Source organism: Leptinotarsa decemlineata, unplaced genomic scaffold (assembly GCF_025532065.1).
Source record: "Leptinotarsa decemlineata unplaced genomic scaffold, Ldec_3_MD MMD2_P_RNA_scaffold_9, whole genome shotgun sequence".
NCBI lineage: Eukaryota > Metazoa > Arthropoda > Insecta > Coleoptera > Chrysomelidae > Leptinotarsa > Leptinotarsa decemlineata.
The window spans coordinates 2,030,756-2,054,304 of record NW_027412536.1 but is presented as its reverse complement, the minus strand read 5'-3'; the positions used below and the strand labels follow the sequence as shown (position 1 = coordinate 2,054,304).

At 34.4% G+C, this 23,549-nt stretch overlaps 2 protein-coding genes across 10 annotated transcripts in view; one reads left to right on the top strand and one right to left on the bottom strand.

Annotated features, from left to right (window-relative positions):
- Positions 1–23,549, bottom strand: part of LOC111512194 (receptor-type guanylate cyclase Gyc76C) — a 343,637-nt gene that overhangs the window by 262,476 nt on the left and 57,612 nt on the right. The window lies entirely within an intron of this gene.
- LOC111503295 (uncharacterized) overlaps positions 17,636–23,549 on the top strand; it is a 60,890-nt gene continuing 54,976 nt past the window's right edge. For all 5 annotated transcript variants that reach the window (XR_012464348.1, XR_012464347.1, XR_012464346.1 and 2 more), the window contains exon 1: positions 17,636–17,980. The gene's annotated coding sequence lies outside the window, so the exon portion shown is untranslated. The remainder of the gene's footprint in view (positions 17,981–23,549) is intronic.

The following is a 23,549-nucleotide window of genomic DNA, read 5'->3' as shown; positions in this document are numbered from 1 at the left end:
ATTTCAAGGAAAAAGAATGTTAGAAAAAAATGCAAAATCAAAAGAAGACCAAAACTATAAACTATTTTGTTCAATGAGTTAGACTGTGCCAGTATAAGTGGAGAACTTTTATGTGATTGTTCTTGGTTAGACCAAAAAAATTAGTGTCATTTTGAAGCTTCATAAATTCCCAAAAGAAGATTTTTTAAAGGTCTCTGAACTTTGTGAATTTGATTGAATTTGGTTATTTATAGAACTAAAACAATGTGCAGTTCCGTACAGTAATTTTATGGCTGAACCAACTGATAAGAACAGAGAAGATGTCGAGTTTGTATTAGGATCTGAAAAAGAAGAAACCCAAGAATGGGTTGTTTTCCCGGGTTACATTCCATGTTCTATGTTTTTGATCCTCAAAAGGATCATTTTCACGGCGTTCCGAAATAGTTGCATTTGCCATCTTCTGGTAATGTCTGGAGTTTGGAACTAGGCTGATTCTCTGAAGCTCTATTTCTTAATGTATAGGCGTGGCAGGTACCTCTCATCTGAGTTGTTTTCCCTACGTGAGTTGCTCTGATTACCTGTGCTGGCCTACCTACGTTTGTCTTCATGCCTGAATTATCCGTGCTGAATTTTGCTCTTGGGGTTGTGCGGTCTGTTTCATTTTATAGAGTGATATGATGGATGTCCATGTTGTTGGTAACCTTTGCGCGTCATCCCTATTATTCATACTACAGGGTGGTTTTTCAATTTCGAAAGCCTCTCTGATTTTACGAGAGTAGATTTTTTTGCTTGCTAATGTTTTTGTGTTCTCGGAATTGATGTTGTGTTCTGTCACCAATATGTGTTGGAAGAGGGAAAATGAGGTGACTTGTCATTTCACTACAAATTTGTGTTGATTCGCCTGTTGGTCTGGCAGATGTAAATCTTTTCACAGTCTTGACATGGTACTTCGTACACTTCTTGGGACTTCAGTAGTATCTGATTCTTCGGATTACAGAGGTCCAATCCGAAGGATGAAATACCACTGGAATCCCAAGGAGTATACGAAGTACATACCATGTTAAGATTGTGACAAGTCTTACACCACCAGACCAACAGGCGAATCTACTTACGCAACAATGAACACAAACTACCAGTAAATTAGACACCTCTTGATTTGGCAAGAGTTTGAAAAATAATAAGCTCTATTCATTTTAAGTTTCAGTTGTTATTTAAAGTGTCAGTAATTCAAAATAGAATGTTCATAAGGAAAGCTTTTGCTTTCTACAAAATGAATATTTAAAGGCAACTGTTATCAAGGAAACCTATAAAACAGGGCAAAATTCATAGTGAATTCAATTGCTTCAAAATTTTCATTAAATCTCAAACCAAACGGAACGTGTAAAAGCAATTTCGCTACGCTCATGGAGATATCGTTTCTTGTGAACACCTGTGGCTGGGCTATTATTTCATTTATGAGATTAGAATGTACGAGGCTCAATATTACTTGCAATTTATTGTTGCACTGATTAGGTATTTCCAGCGGTCGATTTGTTCCTTCGAGTTTAAATAAATACTCTAGCATTATCATATTTTGTAAGTTTGATTGTTCCGACTCTGTTATAAAATAGTTTGTATTAGTATTTTCTGTAGTTTATTTCACCAACCAATATATGAGATTCATTCAAATATTCTGTGGCAGGTAATGATGAAAATAACAAGTCGCAATCACATTCATACCAAGAAATATGCATGATACTTTGTAAGAGAATGTGTAAGTTGTTTGACGAATATGCATACTAAACGATTTCATTCCATTCAGAACAGTTGGATATTTTGAAGTTCTGTCATGAATGTTGTTTACTTAGATTTATGGTTATTTTACGGAATAATAAATTACATTAAAAATAATAAGGGGATAAGAATTACCAGCGAAAATAGGTACATTTTTTTCGACTGGTATGCTGATTTAAGTTAGCTGCTTTAAAGTTAGTCGAGGATCCCAATTTTGTATGATATTACTACTAGTAAGAGACTTATAGGTTGATTGAATGCAAACTAGTGAAAATCCCAGTAGTGAAAAAAGTAACAATGAGCCAAGGTAATCAATATAATTTATTTTCTAGGCACAACAATCAGCAACCATTTAAAGTGAAAATATCTGATTCTATACCATTTATTCAGAAGAATAGTCCTATGAACTGAATGGAACTATACTGTCTAATCCAGGTATGGGTGCGTATTCCCAGTCACACTCTAGCAGATGTCCTGCTCGCCAAAATGGCCTAATATAATGATGATATTTTTGCAGACTACTAAAAAAACTCACAAAACGAAACTCTTAGGTGATTACTCAAAATATTACCATTAAATTAGTGTACAGAAGATAATGCAGAATATCAGTAGAGTGCTAATGCCAGTTCTGATCCTCCCCACACCACTCGACCTTGAATGACTTCACACTACCTTGAGCAATGTGCACGTCATATGGCCTTCAAGACAATAAACGAACTTGATCTATGAGCACGTCATATGATCTTGGATCGTTAATAATGGTTCTGAACCTCCCCCGCCACTCGACCTTTAATGACGTCACATGACCTTGTCCTACTTCATATCCCCTTGAAAATCTTAAACGACTTAGAGCTATGAGCACGTCATACAACCTTGGAATGCTAATGGCGGTTCTGAGCCTTCCCCGCCACTTGGCCTTGAATGACGTCATATAACCTTGAGCTATGTACGACATTTGAACCTGAAGACCCTGAACGACCTTGAGCTTTGAGCACGTCATATAACCTTGAATATGAAGTTTGACCTTGACTTTGGAATTTGTCCTCGACATCGATTGGAGTAGAGAGGGAATGGTTTGTATAAGGAATTTGGTGCTTATGTTTCAGTCTATCAAAGCGTTGGGTCCGCAATAGGAGCCAGCGGTGGGAGGATGCACGATGATCCCCTTAAGTATCGTATTCAAAAACACTTTATTGTGAGATTTTCACTGAAAGATTTTACAAAAACGCAACACGTGTTTCGCCATACAATGGCTTCTTCGGGTGTGTCTTTACTAACTGATTCTACATATTCAATGCTTAATATATCTTATATTACAATTTAAAGAGGTTCCGCTCTCGACACTTTGACAGCAAGGTGTGCGATGTACTCGATTCAGGACATTCATGCTTCATAGTTGTAGAAATTGTCGATAGCGGTTTCACTCGTATATGAATGCTCTGTACTCATGGCCAATGGTACATGAATATCTATGTGGCAAAGTTCGAGTGGATCATTTCATGTATGCAAAGCTTGCATAGGGTCACGCCTTCACACACACATACCCTACTATATTGTTCAAGATCATAACAAAAACAACAAGGTCTTTATGTGTGCACCAGGAGACCCACTGAAAATTATTTCAATACCATTTTGATATTATAATGGTGAAATCTATTTGACTAGAAAATATTAGGGGGGATATTGTGAAGCGGAGCGAAACATAATTGGTATGCTTGAGAGAGTTCTCCTCACACCCACCACCCCTCGTGTCGTCACATTATCCTGAGTCGCACGTAGCATGTCCTTGGGGATGACTTCGAACGTGGGGTGCCAAGTTCGAAACCCCAACTACTACTCGACCTTAAATGACGACACACGACCTTGAACTGGGCGCACGTCATATGACCTTGAAGAACCTAAAGGAACTTGAATCATATAGCCTTGGGCACGGAGTTTGGCCTCGACGATCGAATTTGTCCTTGATACATTAGCTTCAATGTATAGAAGGTGTAACTTTGACCCCTCCTTTCTGACAATTCCACGGAGTACGAAATTTCTTGCTTTCAAATTCAGTTTCGATAACCTGAAGTAAATGAATAGGAATTGAAATGTTTTTTTTCAACGATTCACATACATTTAATCTTTTCTTTGAAAAATATTTGGTACGTTTGAAAGCATATATTTCAAAATCTTGTTGGTATAAATAATTATTGAACATTCCAAAACTCACACTATTATTTTTTCCATAGTCAACCTACAATGAATCGAGTGAATTTCTCCATGCCGGAGAGTTGAAATATTGATAACATTCATTTCTATACTTTTTTGGGTGCAGGAAATATAATGAAAGTGAATAGTGATAAATATTATAAAACTTAAGTCATTCAGTTAAAACCGTATATGTCTGACGAATATAAGTCACATTCCTATAAAAAAACCACTCGAAGTCAGAATTCATCAAGTCATTTGACATCATTAATATGCGGTAATACTCAACCTCAGTTTATGAAATTTCGAGCTGAATGATATTCATTGTTTTGGAGTTCCCAGATGAGTGGCAATAGTTTTACCATTTTTCTAATGCAATTTTCTCATTAATGAACTCCACATCAGTCACACCCATTTGTAAATTTTCCGTTTCAGTATTCATATACGAATACCACAGGCGGGAAAAAAAAATTCGCACACCCCGAATTATACCAATTCCAAAAATTTGTGGAATATTATCACTCATTCCAATTTTTGCTGATTTATCAGTGCTAGGTGGTTCAGCCGGTGCTACATCTGGCATAACGAAAGCAATTCAAGCAGCAAGAGCGAGTAGAGAGCAGTTGAGTAAGGCAAATCGACATAATAAACACATGGAGGCAATTGCTCTAGGTGAACAAAGAAGTTGCAACTACTTGAAACTTTATCGTGAAGGATTAGGACTGTTATCTAAAACCTCAAAATTAAAAAAACTTATAGATCTCTTACCTCAAAGAGCTCGTTTCAACATCGAACTCATCTATCACGTTAAGGAAATGATGATTCCATATTTTGGGGAGGTGTATATGCGTAACGATTGGGTAGCATGCAGAAAAAGGGACACTTCGGTGAAATATTTCGATAGTTTTGGTGATTTACTTCCTCCCAAAGAATGTATTAACTATTTTTATAAGGGTTCAAATCCTATCAATATTATAACATTTAAGAATGGACGTAAACAACAATTCAACACAATATGGTGTGGGGGCACGACAGGGAGAGCAACAAGAGAATGAGCCATTCATTGAACCCTAATCCAGAGTACGCACTTTACGAAACATGAGAGAAGAACAACTTGCTTGGGTGTGCATCACATGGAATTGTATCTGTATGGGATAGGCTACCACAAAACTCACAAAATAATATTAATGTCTTGAAGTATCAGTACTGCCAAAAACATTACAATGATTCCAGTGGCAACCGCAGTAATTCCGATGTGAATGATGGTTCACCTATAAGAAAAATATTCTGTTGTTATTGTGAAGTGAATGATGTAAATTTAGTCAAACGCAATGAAATGTATCATTAGGATAGACCCCCCCCAAAAAAAACGACGATTATTCCACAATTTCTGTGGAATAACAACCACAAAATATTATTTATATGCCAAACCGTGTTAGGAATCACACGTTGAAAGGAAAGACCTCGTTAGTCCTTATTTCGCACAAGTTTCTCAACTTTTGAGAGTTGTCGTTCGTATGGGGGCGATAGCTGATTAACGAAAAAGCAGATTTTAAACAGATCCAGCCTGGTGGTCGTCAGTACCTCGAAAATATCACTCTACGCATATTGGATTATAGTGGTAATCTGATCAATTTCAATGATGAAAAAATCACAGTCAAATTGAAATTGATAAAGGTATAACAATCATATGTGAAATATAGTGACTTACAACGTCGATGACCGTTATTAGTGTATCATAAAAAATGAGTAAAGAGAGCATCTATGAGTTTGGTCGCAGAAGTGAGGTAACTTCAACCACTGTTTTGCGATGGCTTCAAATTGATTTCCGAGAGAAACTTCGATATGGAAAATAAACGTTTTAAGTTCTAGCAGAGCCTGAAGAGAGTACGGATTGTGTTAACACATTCCCTGCCAGCTATATTTTCACATTGTATGCCTCTATGGGCCAATGTTATTATATCGTAGTTTTTTGTATGAGAAGCCTTTCCATTTGGTTATTTAGTCAAAATTATTTTATTTTTTCCAAAAAAAAAAAATAAATATGCGTTGGTCCCATCGGACCAACGCGGCGGGTAGAAGCAATTCGATGGCTGTACACGCCGTTGGTCCCTTCATGTAGACAGCACACAGCACGACATAACCTAAAATTTTTATATCATTCTGTGGCAACTGTGTGTAGTATAACAATTATAAGTCTTGTTTTTCTGTTTTTGTGTTCAGGATTGTAAAATAATGTAAGTGCCAAATATTATTTTGAAGTTATCATTTCTAAAATAGGTATATATATTATTATTTCAGAATGTCTCATCGTAAACGTAAACTGACAAACGAACAGTTACAAAAATATGCAGACAATTTTGGAGAAATGTCAGACGAAGATGACTGGGAACCGTTTGAGAGCAAAGATAGTGATGAATCATTTCAGTATGAGTCCGAATCAGAAACGTCATCAGATTCAGAAACTGTAGAAAATATACAGACATTTATACAGCAAACAAAAAGAGTGAAATCAGGTATTCAGGGTGTTGAAGCTCTCTCACCTTCAACAAGTTGTTCAGTAGATAATAAATCAACAAATCCAGTGACGCCGTTTCAAGAAATGCCAAATAATGAGCGAGATTCGCTGAATTTGACATCATCAGCTGTAGAAGATTCACAATCAAACCAAGATTCATTATGGGGGCCCACAATTGGCAACTATAAGCCAATAGATCCTTTCTCTGTTTCATCGGGAGTGAAACCAGAGGTAGCAGCACTGTTGGCGAATTGCACACCAGGAAACTTTTTTGATGCTGTAGTAGATGATAAAGTAATATCCCTTATTTGCAACGAGACAAACAACTATGCGACACAACTTGTTTTAGCCGAGGATGCTACACCAAACTCCCGTTTGCATGCTTGGATTCCCACCACAAAGTCTGAGATTAGACAGTTTCTCGGATTAGTGGCTTGGATGGGATTAGTAAAACTACCATCACTGCATGACTACTGGAGTACAGATGAACTGTTCAGTAATAATTTTGCTTCCAAGGTAATGTCGAGAAATCGATTTGAATTGTTATTACGGATGATTCATTTTGCTGACAATACAGAGGCAGATAAAAGTGACAAATTGTATAAAATAACGCCCCTACTGGATATTTTGAAAGGAAATTTTCAGTCGTTGTATGTTCCTGATGAATTGATTTGTGTTGACGAAACTCTCCTACCATTTAGAGGAAGACTAGGGTTTCGTCAGTATATCAAAACAAAAAGACACAAGTATGGGGTAAAGTTATTCAAACTTTGTTCTGGATTTGGACACACATACAACATCAAAATATATGCAGGCAAAGAAGACACTACTGTTACTCCTGAAAAAGTTGTATTGCATCTAACTCAAGGTTTAGTAAATGAAGGACGAACACTAATTATTGATAACTGGTACACAAGTTTGTCTTTGGCAAAAAGAATGTTAGACGCCAATACACATGTAATTGGTACTATTCGAAAAAACCGAAAAGGTCTGCCCAAAGAAATTGTAAATGCCAAGTTAAACGTGGCGAAATTTGTTCCATGGAAAATCAATACGGCATTACCATTATCAATTGGAAAGATAAGAGAAACATTCTTATGCTTTCTACAAAACATGGAAACGAAATGATGGAAGTGCCATGCAATCAGCAAACAAAAGTGAAACCTAAAGTTGTACTAGACTACAACAGCTGTAGATTTATCAGATCAATTTGGGGCCTATTCAAATCCACTAAGGAAAAGTATAAAGTGGTTCCGAAAAGTGGGATTTGAACTTATCCTTACTACATCTTTAGTAAATGCCTATATTTTATATAAACTGGTAACAGAAAACACAATATCCATAACAGATTTCAAAAAAGAAGTGGTCAAGCACCTAATAAGAGCCAAGGAAACTAACGACTGTGCTACTCAGACTTCAACATGTAGAGCAAACCACGTTATTAAAGTGAAGAAAGAGGGAAATAAGCATAGCAGAAGAAAAATGTGCAGGAACTGCTACAAAAAAAATTCTGAAACACACGGACGAAAATATGCCATGAACAAAACCAAAAAAGTAGACACATATTGTGAAACATGTAAAAATGAGCCACATTTTTGCATAGACTGTTTTAGTGAAGTTCACAAATAATTTTTTATGTACTTATTACGTCGTTAATACGACAGTTTATAAATACATTTAACTAAGAATTTTAGTTTTTTATTTTTATCACCTTCTATAAAATAACTGGGACCACAAATTACAATTTCCAAATAATAAATAAACTATTCTTACAGAATATGCCTTCTAGGCCACATTGGTCCTGTAATGTAAGATAATGCACATAAATATGGACCAACAGCCTAACAAGCATTCAAAAAGATGTTGGTCCCATGGGACCAACGTTGCCCATTAATGCAATACTAGTGTTGGTCCCATGGGACCAACGTGGCAGGGAATGTGTTAATCGTGGATATAATGGTTTTTACATCTCAAAGATTAGAGGAGAATTAGATTTAAAAAAACCTTTGATATTCATTCAGACAACTGAGCAAAAACGATGGTGAGCGATGTTCAATTTTATTAGTGAAAAAATTAGTATGAAGAGTTAGTTGATGAAATTGTGACTCAGTTTTTATTGCTTCAGCGGTTGCAGAAGCAGTAGCAGTCAAATCAACATAATGCAGTTGGTGGGGACTATGATCATGTGCATTTGAAGAAGAGAAAATCTAAAAGTCTATTCTATAGAATAAGCGCTAGTAGCCTAAACTTTCTCAAATCCATTGGCTTGAAGGTGCGATATAAAAAATAGTAATAACGTAAGATGGCGACCACCATCACAAGTCGTAAATTGGAGGTAATCCAGGAGCCCATGTTTGATCATTTCCTCATTAGTCTTTATGAGCATACATTTAAACCGTATTGTTCACCATATTACAAAAAATTAAGATCGTTAAAAAAGTTGAATTTATCAGCCTACTATGCATATGAAAACTTCCAATGAAGCTACTACGATAAAGGTATAATTGAACCGATGATGGATATTGATAACTTTCGCAACAATCCACTATTCATCATCGACTGCTCCCACCCGATGCTATGAAGTCATCCAGTGTCGACATCAAGGTGAAGTTTCCAGCAACAGCAAAATATATGCACTCATCCTCCATGATGCTGTTTTATCTTATAATACCCTTAATGACTCTATTCAGACTGGATTGTAATAAGATTGACATGTAAATCACCATGAAATATTTGATATTCATAAATAATGAAATATGTAATAATTTTTTCGGTCTTATATTCATCAAACAATCATAAATATATACAAACATTTATTACGTTTGTTTGAAGGTGATTGACAATGTTTCGTGATGAATTTCACTAGTTCGGACTTCCATTGTCTACTATATAAAATGATTTGAAATCCCTGAAACAAGTAAAAAAGAATAATTAAAAAAGAATAGTTGAAAATAACAATTATATTAAGCAACAATAAACCTGAAATGAAATGATAGTGAAATAACCTACAAGTAAAAATATAATAATTGAATAAATAAAAATTAAAGGAATGCAAAAAAGAAAATAATAAAAATAAAGTGTAGAGATTCCAAGTCACGTTAGTTCACGACGTTTCGATTGTTGGTATCTACAATCGTCACCCGAAGACGATTGTAGATACCAACAATCGAAACGTCGTGAACTAACGTGACTTGGAATCTCTACACTTTATTTTTATTATTTTCTTTTTTGCATTCCTTTAATTTTTATTTATTCAATTATTATATTTTTACTTGTAGGTTATTTCACTATCATTTCATTTCAGGTTTATTGTTGCTTAATATAATTGTTATTTTCAACTATTTTTTTTTAATTATTCGTTTTTACTTGTTTCAGGGATTTCAAATCATTTTATATAGTAGACAATGGAAGTCCGAACTAGTGAAAAACATTTATTACATATACAACATATTTCCAATATGCACAACACCATCATTTAAATATTCTTCCTGTAGTGGGCAGGGACTCCGTGGTCAAATTGATATTTTTCTATGATATTCAGCGGTAGGTAGGCGCATTTGTCGTAAAGGAGATATTTCAAGTATGCTTCAATTATTAGCTCACATAACTCATCTAAATTTCTGCTTCCACACAAATATTTATGACACAGTGTCTCACCAAAATCCAAATCTACTGCTTTCGGCCAATCTTCGGCTGCATATTGCATCCACATATTTGTAATAGAAGGAGCAGATCTGAAAATACTCAAATTGGATTCATTAGTTTGAAAGTTATGTTGTGAATAGAAAAAAACACTCACTTGAAATTTGACCTTGTTTGAAGCCAGAGAGTTAATACATATTTCATATAAATATGCATATTTTCACTATTTAAAAAGATAATGAAGACATACTCAATACCTTCAATTTAAAATATTGAATTTTACCAATGGAATCATGGCACCAGAATAATCCTGAGAACTTTGACCATATATGTAAAAATGAATTCGGCTTTGGATGAATGCACTTCGCGAATAATGTCTTCTGTGAATTTATCTGTGGCACGTTTTGGAAACCATTAATTGGGTGGATTTACCATATCATGTAGAAAGTATAGACATTTTTTTCAATTTCATAACCCTTATCAATAACAATCTCTGCTCTTAATTAAACTTCCAGTTAGTTGAATTATCCATTTAAAAAAAAATAGTGAAAATACAGTTTAATAATAGAAAATATGTTCACATCTATGACAATGACGACGACAACACTCATTGCTTGGATTGGTAGATCCTTCTTGCTTTCACCTCATAACTCAACAAATAGTCAACACCTATTCGAATACTTGGAGTTTATGTAAACTGAATGTGAAAGTGTGAAAGTATGAAACTCTGTGCTTTTATAGAAATTATCATACACCTTCTATAAATTTGAAATCATATGATGTGATCGTAGCTGAAGGTCATATATCAAGGACAAAAATCGATCGTCAAGGTCGAACCCTCGGTGTCCAAGGTCATATGACGTGGTCATAGCTTAAGGTCAAGTGGTGGGGGGATGTTCAGAACTTTCATTAGCACTTCAAGGTCATATGACGTGCTCATAGCTCAAGGTCGTGTGACGCCATTCGAGGTCAAGATCAAGTGGTGTATGGAAAATCCTAAACGGCATTAGTACTTCAAGGTCATATGACGAGCTCATAGCTTAAGGTCGTTTAAGGTTTTTTAAAACATATGACATGCACATAGCTCGGTGTCGTGTGACGTCATTCAAGGTCGAGTGGTAGGGGAGAACCGGCATTAACACTTCAAAATAATATGACGTGTACGTAGCTCAAGTTCGTATGGCGTCATTCAAGGTCAAGGGGGATCAGAACCAGCATTACTACTCTACTAATATCTGCGGAAATTAACTTGTATCACATTTAGTGACCTAATCAAAGCTTTTGGTAGACTCAGTTTGTGACGTCAGTAGTCGCCGAGGAGACGTTATCAACTCATTTTTTTAGTGAAAAGGGGATTTTTTTAATAGTTTGTTAACTAGTTTGATAGGACAAATAACTTTTTTTGGAACAGACTATATCTGTGTAACATATACCGTAAATTTCATTCATCTCTGCAAAAATAATCTAATAGAGTCGTATTAGATGATCCAGTGGGGCATTCTAAGAAACCACTTCTGCTTATCCACCGATTTGGATAATTGTTCATCAGACACACTCGAGCCAGCCGAGCATAATGAGAAGATATCCCATCTTGCTGAAACGTAGCATCTGATGAAAACTCACTTGTGTTCATTTGAACTATTCTATTCATTCCAGTAACAAATGGTATCGCAAATGTAAAATTATTATCAGGTACTAGCCTATATATTTCATAAATAAATGCTTAGTATATTTTAATGTAAGAAAACAATAGTGTGGCATCCATCGTCGCCATGAGGTTGTTTTCAACTTTTTTTTCTGATGCAAAGGGAGATTTTGTTGAAAGGTCTTTGAATTTACTATTTAGAACGGGCTTATTTTTCGTTAATCATTCACTTCATGGAAATAATGAAATCTATTTACAAATTAATTTCTTGAATAATTTTTTCAAGGACAAAACACAACCACTACAGAAGAATCCTTAGGGTGCTCTAAGAGCCGTGCCTGTGCAAAAGTAGAGATTCACGATGGATTTCAATCGCTGCAGATTAAATTAATTTGGAAAAACGTTCTTAGGAAATTTATTCCACAGAAACGCAGTTCTTCAAATGAAGAGTTGAATCTCAAATGAGCAGCTACAGTCCGTCGCGTATTTCTGATATGTACCGCTCTTGGTGGAATCAAATGTGCCAAGTCACTTGAACGCCTCCTGTGAAAATATCTATAAAAGAGAGACAAATTTCCAACCTTTCTTCGATGTTCCAGATTATTCAGATTGCAAGTGATGCAAAATAAGTAAAACTTACTCTACGGTAATGTAAATACGAACACGAGGACTAATTTGTTACCGAGTATTGAGAATAGTATGTTCATAACATATGTCAGTGAAGATGATATCCTGAAGGTTATCAGGAAAAAAATCAAAAATAAAAGTTCGTGTGGACCAGGTGGCATCTCTGGGCATATAATTAAAAGGATTGCACCCTACATCATAGCGCCCCTATGTCACATATATATCTATCAACAAGGACAGTTTCCTTCACGACTAAAACATCCTATAGTTTCTCCAATCCTGAAAAAAGGAAACTCTCATAATTTGGAAAACTATCGTCCTATTGCTGTTTCTCCAGCACTCTCAAAAGTATTCCAATACATAATGCTGGAATGTTTACATAACTTTCTGAATATAAATAATATCTTAACATCGAACCAACACGGATTTCGATCGAATAATTCCACTACAATGGCAATTATTTCTCTATTTATTCGAATCTTTTACAGTCTGTGGAAGCAGACAAAAATTCCACTGGGATTTTATGTGACCTCAGTCGTGCCTTTGACTGCATACAACACGTAAATCTCCTGAAAAAACTATATAAACTATAACCAAGGAACAAGTATTCTAACATACTCGTTAGTCCGTAGCTCGCACATTTAGCACTGCATTTTTAAGCATATTATAATGAATCAGTAAACAAACAAACAAACAAACAATTTAGATTGGCGTCTGGTTAGGTCTCTAAAAATTTTATTTCTTCAGAAGTTTGAATAATATAGTTAGAGCATCGATCATTTGGAATATTTCTTCTGAAGTGGAAGTTAACTGATCGATTTTGAAGTATTTAGAAGTTCATTTCTTTGGCACCAGGAACTGAACTGATCAATAATGTGTGCAATAAGCCAACTCAAAATTGCGATTAATTAAGTTTGTCATAAAGTGAAAGATAATTTGTGTAAAGGTGCGTATTCACCAAAAAAGCGAGCACGAGCGAGCATTCGTGTATGTTTGCTCGTGTTCGCTCATGTTTGCTCGATATATTGATGTCTCGTCGACACCAGAGCGAATATCTTCAATTTCGTAGTTGTAGTTGATCCATCTACTTTGTGCGAGCAGTGCGTGCGCGGTAAATATGTCTGAAGGTGCGTATTCACCAAAAAAGCGAGCACGAGCGAGCATGAGCAAGCATTCGTGTATCTTTACTCGTGTTCGCTCATTATTGATTATTGATGCAGAATTCTCGTTCACTCTTGTTCGCTCGTACTCGCTTTTTTGGTGAATACGCACCTTAACAAATATGTCAGTTCAACAGTTCAACACCAGTCATTGTCCTTTTTATTGCTGCATAATAAAAAATATATATACCAGTGTTCAAAGTCAATAGGTATGTACTCTCATCGTCACTTATAAATTGGTCATTTATAGACCTGATAGCACCAACCTGATAGCAAAGTATGATATGGAAAGATCCAACATTCAAAGAGCAAAAATTTAATTCTAGAAAGAACAAGTTCAGGCGGTACTTATCATAAACGTTTTATTGAGTAATACAATAATTTTGATACATTAGATATTCCTGTTCATTTATTTCTAATGAAGTCTTCAAGTCATTTTACATCAATAACTAGTATATGGGTGATTATTATGTAATTCAGATGAATTTTTTTTTTATTATACTTTATTTCTTTATTCAGTTGAAATGCAATTTTTTATTCTTTCTCACATGATGGTGAGAGGATTGAAAAGTGGTAAACATACAGGAACGTATACAGAAACTCACATGGAACAGTAATAAAATGATTTGATAATCCATCCACCACCAATCTACCTGGAAAATGATTAATCGACAAGTACCTGGACTTCACCAGGAAATATCTTTAAAACATTGATCACTCCAAAAAGCTGATAAAACAGACATTGGCCTGAAGTTGACATAAGCTCCGTAATGAAGAAAATCCATCACAACCATTGCAATAAGCCAAATCAGAAAAAAATTGATGTCGTGTTTTATACATAGAAGAATTCTTATACCTCCTAAACGACAAGTTTCATTCGAGATATCAGAAGAGAAACCAGCAAGAAGCTTCCAACCCTGGTGTTCCTCGAACACTTCCACACATACCTGTTGGGGAATTTTTCGTTGTAAAAATCTACAGTGCTCTTCGAAACATTATGAAATTCAAAAAAGCCGGAAGGATATGTGGCCAGGGGTTAAAAGACTTTGGAAGTACACCTTACACACACGGAAAGCTAAAGTTCGTAGAAGTTGGAAAACAAAAATGTCATCATCGAATATAAGTTACACTGCAGAGAGATGAAACATGATACAACTGTGAGGTAGGTTAGGAAAGACGACGAATGAGATGAGATAAATCTAGAAAAAAAATAATGATATGAAGCTGATTCTGAGCTGACGCCTACCTAACTAGCAGCAAGCTGGAGCAACCCTAGAGGACTAAAAGAACATGTGGAAAATAAATAATTAGCACCCAACTAATTCCACTGAGCAACCAACTAATGGTTGTGCACATAAAAAGACCGGTTCCTTATAGTATGTGGTAATTGATAGTAACGATTCCTCAATAAGTTACTGGTTACATTAACGTGCATATCAATTTGCAACAAACGATCCGTAACGTAATGTCAAGTTACGCCTAGTAAAGATGGGGAACTTGCTTATTATCCATAACCATATGACTTGCGTACCTAACTGTTACTAGGACTGTTCTTTAGGTACGGCTACAAGTTGGGCCGTGTATATAAACCGCGTATGTTTGTCTGTTGTATAGTTTGCAAAGGGGTTTTATAACCTCGTTTAATTACTTTAGGAAATAGTTGAAGCGGTCAAAACTCAAGATGCTTCCTGAAGGAAATTTTGTCATCTCTGAAGGAGCTAAACATGTTCGATGTTACGTTACGGGGCATTAGCTCATGAGTATACGCGCTTTAAGTACCAATAATCTTATGAATGAGGTAGACAGATATTTCATTTTTTCTGAATATTATGATACAAAACAATTATACAAGAAGACATCAAACATTATGGGAAAACGTCAAAATCACAAGTTTCCAAATCAATATAGAAAAATAAAAAAATAAAAGTATTTTGAAGGCATGTTAAAAACATGTGATTCAAACAAAATAATTTAAATTTTGATATGTTGGTTCCTTTAATTGTTATACTGAGTGGTAGCTTTTTTGAGTTACCGTTTTCTTTAAATTTTGTTTAGAGCTCACATATTTTGTTGTGGAAATTGATCCACATATAAAGTGGATTTTTTTATCGACAATCTTGAAAAGGGTTAATTGATTTCATCTTTATACCGACTATTATGACAATGTATATCCGGCCTGTCGCTGGTTCGATGTCATTCCAGAAAATCCAGAAATGATATCGAACGGTGTGAAGAGTATTCGCGAAATGATATCTACCATATGTTACAAATTATGTCAAAATTACTAGCTATGAGTTATAGTCATAGTAGTAGATTATTAAGATGATCATCGATTTCATTTTGTAGAAAACCCAACTACCTAACCTATGTTAACTGATCTTGAAACAATATTGGTCCAATTATTCCGTTTTTAACGATATCAGTCCAGACACTGACGTCAAACGTTTCTTGAAATTTGCCCTCTCTCATTGCATGTTGATTTTGTTGGGCCGAGTACCGAGAATTTTGCTCATTAAACAAGACATTATTCAGAAAATAGAATAAATTTAATGAAATTTGGATTAACTCTATGATTTTGAAGCACACAATTAAAACACTACTCGTCTATCGCCATCGTCGGCATACAAATGTTGATGTAACTGATATTCAAATGCTCGATATCAGTACTTTTTCAGTATTTTTCTTAAAACTAATTAATACAGTTTATTGACTGAAAAAATATGTTACTTCTAAATTACAACTATTTTATACTTTAACATATTACCTACTTGTATGCCTACTTTCTAATGAATGAATTTACCTGAGAAGGTCAAGTATAAATTCATTAACTATATGAAATAAATTAAATAGCTGAAAGTACTGTTATACAAATAGGTAATATGTTAGACTGTTAGAACATAAAAGAGTTGTTATTTAAAAGTAACTTATTATTTTACAAATTTATATGGATTTTTCATCAAGTATCGGTATCGGTATATTTTTCTTGCTGATTCGTTACCTATCTGCATTTTTAGACAAATTTCTCTTAAAAAAACCGTTTTGTCAACCTCAACCATAGCAAGAATGTTAATTTTAGTCTCTTCATTAAACCTCTGTTCTGCCTCTCAATTTCTATCTTGCTTAAAACGATTATCAAGGTACGGAAAATACTGATGGGATGGATGTTGTCGATTGTGATTTCTCTGAGCATATAACTCAGTAGCATTCCTTGAATTTCTGTGGCATTATCCAAACAATAACAACATATCCACTTTTTCACTTTGAGTATACATTAGTTTGACAGAAAATTAAACTAAAATTTTTCTGATCATATGTCACTGTCATAACCTAAGTGAGTGTTTTGTTCTCCAAAGAAGACTTGACGGAAATTATTACAAAATATTATGCATCATGGCTATCCATGACACACTTCACAAAAGTAAATAGGTAAATTATCATCAAGTATTTTCCGTAGTAATATTTAATTTATGTTCTTATTTGTAATCCAATCGCAAATGATTTAGTATCGTTAGATTCGTTAAAAAATCCTTTTTTCGAAAAGTGCTTGTCAAAAAATGGTCGCCATTTGAAAAATAATAGATAGACACATCAATACAATTTTGCTGATTTATCTTATTCGGTGAAACCGAAAATGACTGAAAAGTGAGAATTATATGAAAACTGATACATTCATTTTGATACAACTGATAGTCTACAAGTTATGACTTGTCTAATAGATTCGTTAACACCCAGTATATATATTTAACGGCAATTGAGACCTCTCGCCTAAAGCGAATTCAACAAAAGAAAACATTCCCCATTTCGCACAATTGTGACTCTTTTGTCGAGTTCCACTAATCATCGTATAATTTTCGGTATGAATGTGCAAAATATCAGTCGAGCATAGTAACCCTAAATAGCCCGGTTCTCAAAACGTGGCCATCTGGTAAAATTAATCATTTATCAGAATTCAAAAGTCACTGAAATTATGGACACATATTTCATATTGCAATAACTTTGACCTTGTATAACTTTGTTTTACATATTTCCGCGGTATGGACTATATCTCGGTCTCGATCTCAATCCTTTCGAGCACAGTCTTCAGTTTTGTTTAGGCCGATACGAAAATAGCTCACATCATTACATTGCGGGTTTTATCTTGCAGATAATGAATATCAAAGTTTCAGGGAGTGCCATTCCGTATTTACAAAATGTCGAGGTAACAAATACAAGATAAACAATGATAACAATGTTGCCAATCTCAAGTATATCAAGTGTGCTGTGCTCGGTCTTGTGATCAATTATCATCTTGATCTATATAATTCATAATTAGAGTCGGTTTGAATTGCTGGTTCAATGCCGTCTTTTGATGTGACGACTTTTAAAAAGCGAAAGTGTTCTATTGTATGAGCACGTGTGCTTTTTATGAATTCATTTATCAAGAAAGGAGTAGAAAATATACTTAATGTGAGTATCTGCTTGATATAATGAATTTATCCGTTTCTGAAATAGCGGATCTAGAAAAGGTCACACGGGAACAAAGTTCAAGTCAGAGATGGATAGAAAAAGGCGTATCAGAGTAACCTCTTCCAATTTTGCCACTTCTTGATGTGTTGTAGATATTTGTCCATTGTGGAAAGTAATGTAACGTGAAAAAGTTAAGCAAAAAGTGAAGCGAGGGCCCCCTTCGTTCACGCCGGTATCCAAGTCGTGGTGGTTAGGATAAAAAACCCAAAGGTCTGCTGAGGACAAGGCGACTTACAAAATAATGAAGTGTGTTTTAAAATGAACAAAAAATGTAGGGTGGGAGAATTGCGTCGAGCAAGACTGCTGAGCCCCCCAATGAAGCTCATGTCAACTATTGATAGGAGGAGCATGGCCAAATGCGCCCGAGAGGGAAGCAACGGCCATATATATAATAATAAAGAACAGTAAATGGTTTTGAATTGAAATTAATAATGATGACAATTTTCAGATCCAAAGACTTTTAAAAACTACGGAAAGGAATTGGTGCGCTTTAGTAATTTATACATTCAAAGGTATCAAAAAAGGGAGTCTAATCGTTTTCTGTAAGATAATGTTAAAAAAACAAAAATTTCATGTGTTCCATTTTGTACCAAACAATCATCAATCCTGAATCATCCTCTATCAGATAACCAAAGGAAGTAGTGCCCGCAAGATAAACTAGTGTTTCTCGAAAATAGCCATGTTGAAATATAAACTATTACCGCAAATGGTAAAGACACAGGGGATACGTGGTAACATTTAATCTCAAAATAGCTTTTTCCATACGTGAAATATTGTCCAATAAATTCCAATAGATTAGTACTTCCTGTTGACATCGACACCTATAGCAAACAATTAAAATTATTGTGAGTGAAAAAAAGTTCTAATAGGTCGAGAAAATACTTATTCTGTTCTGGTCACGTTACTGATACTGAAACATCTTCATTCTAATGCAGGTTATGTTTGAGATTTATCCTCATTGAATGTTTATTATTAGTTTACGATATGAAAAATCAAATGAAGATAACAGAAAAAACAATGAATGATATGTGTGGCTTGTGTTGACAAAATTAGAGTATCAAATGTACTTGTTATTGCAATGGAGTTTTGGGAAACTGAAATATACTGTTCGTTGATGGGCACTATTATTGAATAACTGGAAGGTATTGTTAAATTTGCATCAATTTACGTCAACTGCAACGGCAACCTTATATAAAACCAAAATATAAATACAGGGCTTTTCATGACGAGCGTTAATTAGCCGTTTCTGGCAAACTATTCAACGGATCAACCTGAAAATTCCACAATATGCATAAGTCAATATGACCTACACGCCTATACCTATCTATTACCGTTTAGAAGATATAAATTAATCTCCATATTTTTTTACCAAACATGAACTTTTATAAATGCTGATAATCTTGAACTCTCTTGCACTAAAACGATCAAATTTGAAATAAAGTGGAGTGATACTATGAGGATCTTCACTACGAGTCATATTTTCATTTGCCTCATACAGGGTCTTCAAAAAATGCAGATACTTTGATTTCAAGAAAAAATGAGTGGAACTCAATTTTTTCAAATGGAACATCCTGTATATTTCAACATTTTTGAGCTCTACATCCAATTTTAGATTAACTTTGTTCAGATAATACTATTTCTAATTTGAACCGTTTTCGAGATAAACTGTTTCAAACGGAAATTGACATGGTTCCCTTGTTCATCACTCATTTTTGTAAAACAGATTTCGTTTGATGTTTCTCAATCAGTCACAGCTAATACAATGAAAAGATAATTATTAAAATACTCCACAACCATCGAATAAAACTTCTCTTCAAACAATAGTTTTATTAACGCTGAAACACGAACTGAAAATAATAAACCCATAAATTAATGAGTTAATTTAATCGTCAGTGTATTTCAGAATATGTTCAAACACATCTCCACCTTTACTTAAACAAACATATAATCTCCTCGAAAGATTGTCATGTGTAGCGCTTCTGATCAAGTCTGGAGTCAAACTATTGAAAGCAGTTGTAACTCTCGATTTCATGTCTTCCATTGTTGTTATTGGAGTACAGTAAACCATACTTTTAATGAAACCCCACACGAAATAATCTAATCAAATGGATTGCCATCTGGTGTTCTAGGAGGCCAACGAAAAGGTCCATTATTACCAATCCATCTGTCTTCGAAGATTTCGGTTAAAGCTTCGCTGACTGAATGAGAATTATGGGGTGGAGCACCATCCATTTGGTACCATACACGTTCTCTTCCTGGTCTATTATTTAAAATCATTTGAATTCCATTCCTCAGTAAATCTTCATATTTTGATGCATTCAAATTATCATCATAAAACTCGATATGAAAAATTGACTTATTCTTTATGGAAAAAAATACATTGAATTGCCATCTTTCTTGAAAACCCCTTTGGCGGACAACATGGGGATTTTCTGTCGCCCAATAATGACTGTTGTGTCTATTGAAAACTCCATTTTTTATGAACTTGGCCTCATCTGTCCATATGATATTGTCAAGGAAATGTTCATCCTCTTGAGTCTTGACAAGTAACCATTCAAAGAATTCCACTCTACGAGGTAAATCAGTCTCTTTCAAATGTTGGACACAGTAGAACTTATGGGGATGCCATTTATGCTTATTAAGAATTCGACAAATTGTCACGTAGGGTATACCTATCTCTCTTTCAGCCTCGTGCAGAGAAGCATTTGGAAATGCATGAAAGTATCCCAAAACTGTTATACCATTGTCATCATCATCCACTTTAGTCTTCTAACGAATGATTTTTGGACGGAAGGTTCCATTCAACCTACAGTTTTTTAGTAGTCGATTTATCACGTTATTATTCGGCTTCGGAAGTTGTGGATATCTTTCATGAAATACTCGGCATGTTCTACTTGCAATTCTATTGCACTCACCATAAATTATTAATAAATTCAAGAAATCTTCATTACTGTAACCTAATCTTGACATTATTCTATTATAATTTATCACAATCAGTCAAAACCACCAACGAAAATCTGACGTTAAATGATTGGTTTATTTATTTTTCCAAAGCACACTATTAAAAAATATTAATGTGTACTGTTGTACGTTAGAGACCAATACCTCAATGTATACAAATTGTAACTTTTTCTAAGGTAGGTACATACCAATTTCGAATTGACTGATCTGAGACAGTTAAAAAACTGAATCAAAAAGAAATATTACTAAGTATAAAAAAAAAGTTGAATATCCAAAATAAGTGATGAATTCCAAAAAACGAGCAAGAAAACCACGTCAGTTTCAGTTTGAAACATTTTATCTCGAAAACGGTTCAAAATAGGAATAGTATTATCTGAACAAAGTTAATCTAAAATTGGATGTAGAGCTCAAAAATGTTGAAATATACAGGGTGTTCCATTTGAAAATATTGAGTTCCACTCATTTTTTCATGAGATCAAAGTATCTGCATTTTTTGAAGACCCTGTATGAGGCAAATGAAAATATGACTTGTAGTGAAGATCCTCATAGTATCACTCCACTCCATTTCAAATTTGATCGTTTTAGTGCAAGAGAGTTCAAGATTATCAGCGTTTATGAAAGTTCATGTTTGGTAAAAAAATATCGAAATTAATTTATATCTTTCAAACGGTGATAGATAGGTATAGGGAAATAGTATATGAATTTGTTGACAAAGTGATAATGAATCATAATATGATATTATATACAGTGTGTTCCATTTGAAAAATCAAAGAAGCCGCTACTTTATAGTAGAAGCGACAACGCTGCTTCGTCTGAAATATTTTAGGCGTGTAGGTCATATTGATTTATGCATACTGTGAAATTTTCAGGTTGATCCGTTAAATAGTTTATCATTAACGGCTAATTAACGCTCATCATGAAAAGCCCTGTATATGGTGAGGCGAACTATAAAATCAATCTTTCACCCCGTTGTTCAACCGATTTGGATTTTTGTTAACATAAAAAACTGACCTTTGAAATACTTGAGTTATTGGGTTTAATTTTTCGATCGCTGACAATATAGAACAGCTTTCAGATTAACTTGGCTTTTCCAACATATTCGTTATGAAAATGATTGCTGCACTTAAATGCTGTAAAATAGATAGATACTTCATCAATCATGTTATGTACACAAAATACATTTATGACAAGTAACAGTTAATTGTATAAAAATGCTGCTATACTTTGCGATATCCATGAAGTTTTCTACTGTGTCAGTCATGCGAAACTTTAATCAATTTTGAAAATATATGGCTCACGAGGGATACTAACTACTCAAAAATATCTCTTTATTTTTAAACAATCGCAAACAGTTTCTATAAAATTTCTGTGAATACTCTGATGCTGATGACGTTTCCCAAAGACCTATATTAGGCTGAATTTTGTTTCATCTCAATCATCTGGAATATGTCACAGGTATAGAACATTACGCTACTTATCTTGACGACTTCTTGATAATATCTAAGCTAGATGCAGAAATTTTGAAAAGTAAATGTTTAAAGAACGTAGAATGTGTTTAAATTTTTCAAAAGCCGTGACCTGTTTTTGATATTGATGAAATGCGGATTACTAGACAGCTCAATCTCAAAAATAATCTACAGTTTTCTTTTGGAAATGTCATTCTGGTGAATTCCCATAAACCTTGAAAAATCCTACGATTCATTTAGATCAATATCCAAATTGAAAACCCCACTTCAAATAGCGAATCTCAAGGCCTAGTTCTTTGAAATATTTTTCTCGATGTTCCCTCTATTTAAGGAAAACAATTGTTAAATTTATATTATGAACAAATCGAATTTTGATCATGTCATGGCATTTGCTGTTAGGACAATTCCGCTATTTTACATGACTTTTTAACTCATTACAAAAAAAGATCTAACTTTGACAAAGTCAAAAAAATATCGATATTCTCCATTTTTGAGCAATAATCGAATTTAATGTTCATAGAGGTTTCCAGATAAAATATTTATATGAATTTGACATGATTGGTTGAAATGAAAAATAAAAGACTTGCTGTCGATGAAATTGTTAAAACTCTTATGCACTTCTTCTAGAAACCAAAACTGTAACACTAACTCAGTTGATACGCGTTTAAAAGAATATTACAAATGTGGTGTATAATAAGTTTTTTGTAGGAATCAGTCCTGTAAAATAAACATTTTTTGCCGAATCAAAAATATGAGGCTATCAATTCTCAGAATCTGCGCATTGTCTAACAGACTACGCATTAGGACGCGGATGGAAACTAGCGCTCTTCAAAAAATAAAATGTTCGTCATGCATTGAACTGAAAAAATTAAAGATTGAACTGGAACCTCTGGCGTTGATTAAATCTAAAACAAGCACTGTTCCAAAACACCAGAACAGCAACACTCTTCTCGACGTGCGTTTCACCAATCAGTTTGGCGTCTTTAGGAGATGAAGTAGACTATAGTCTACGTTTACATTACGAACAGTGCTTGTTTTATATGTACACTAATACAAAATTATGATTCCACCTGAACAGCACT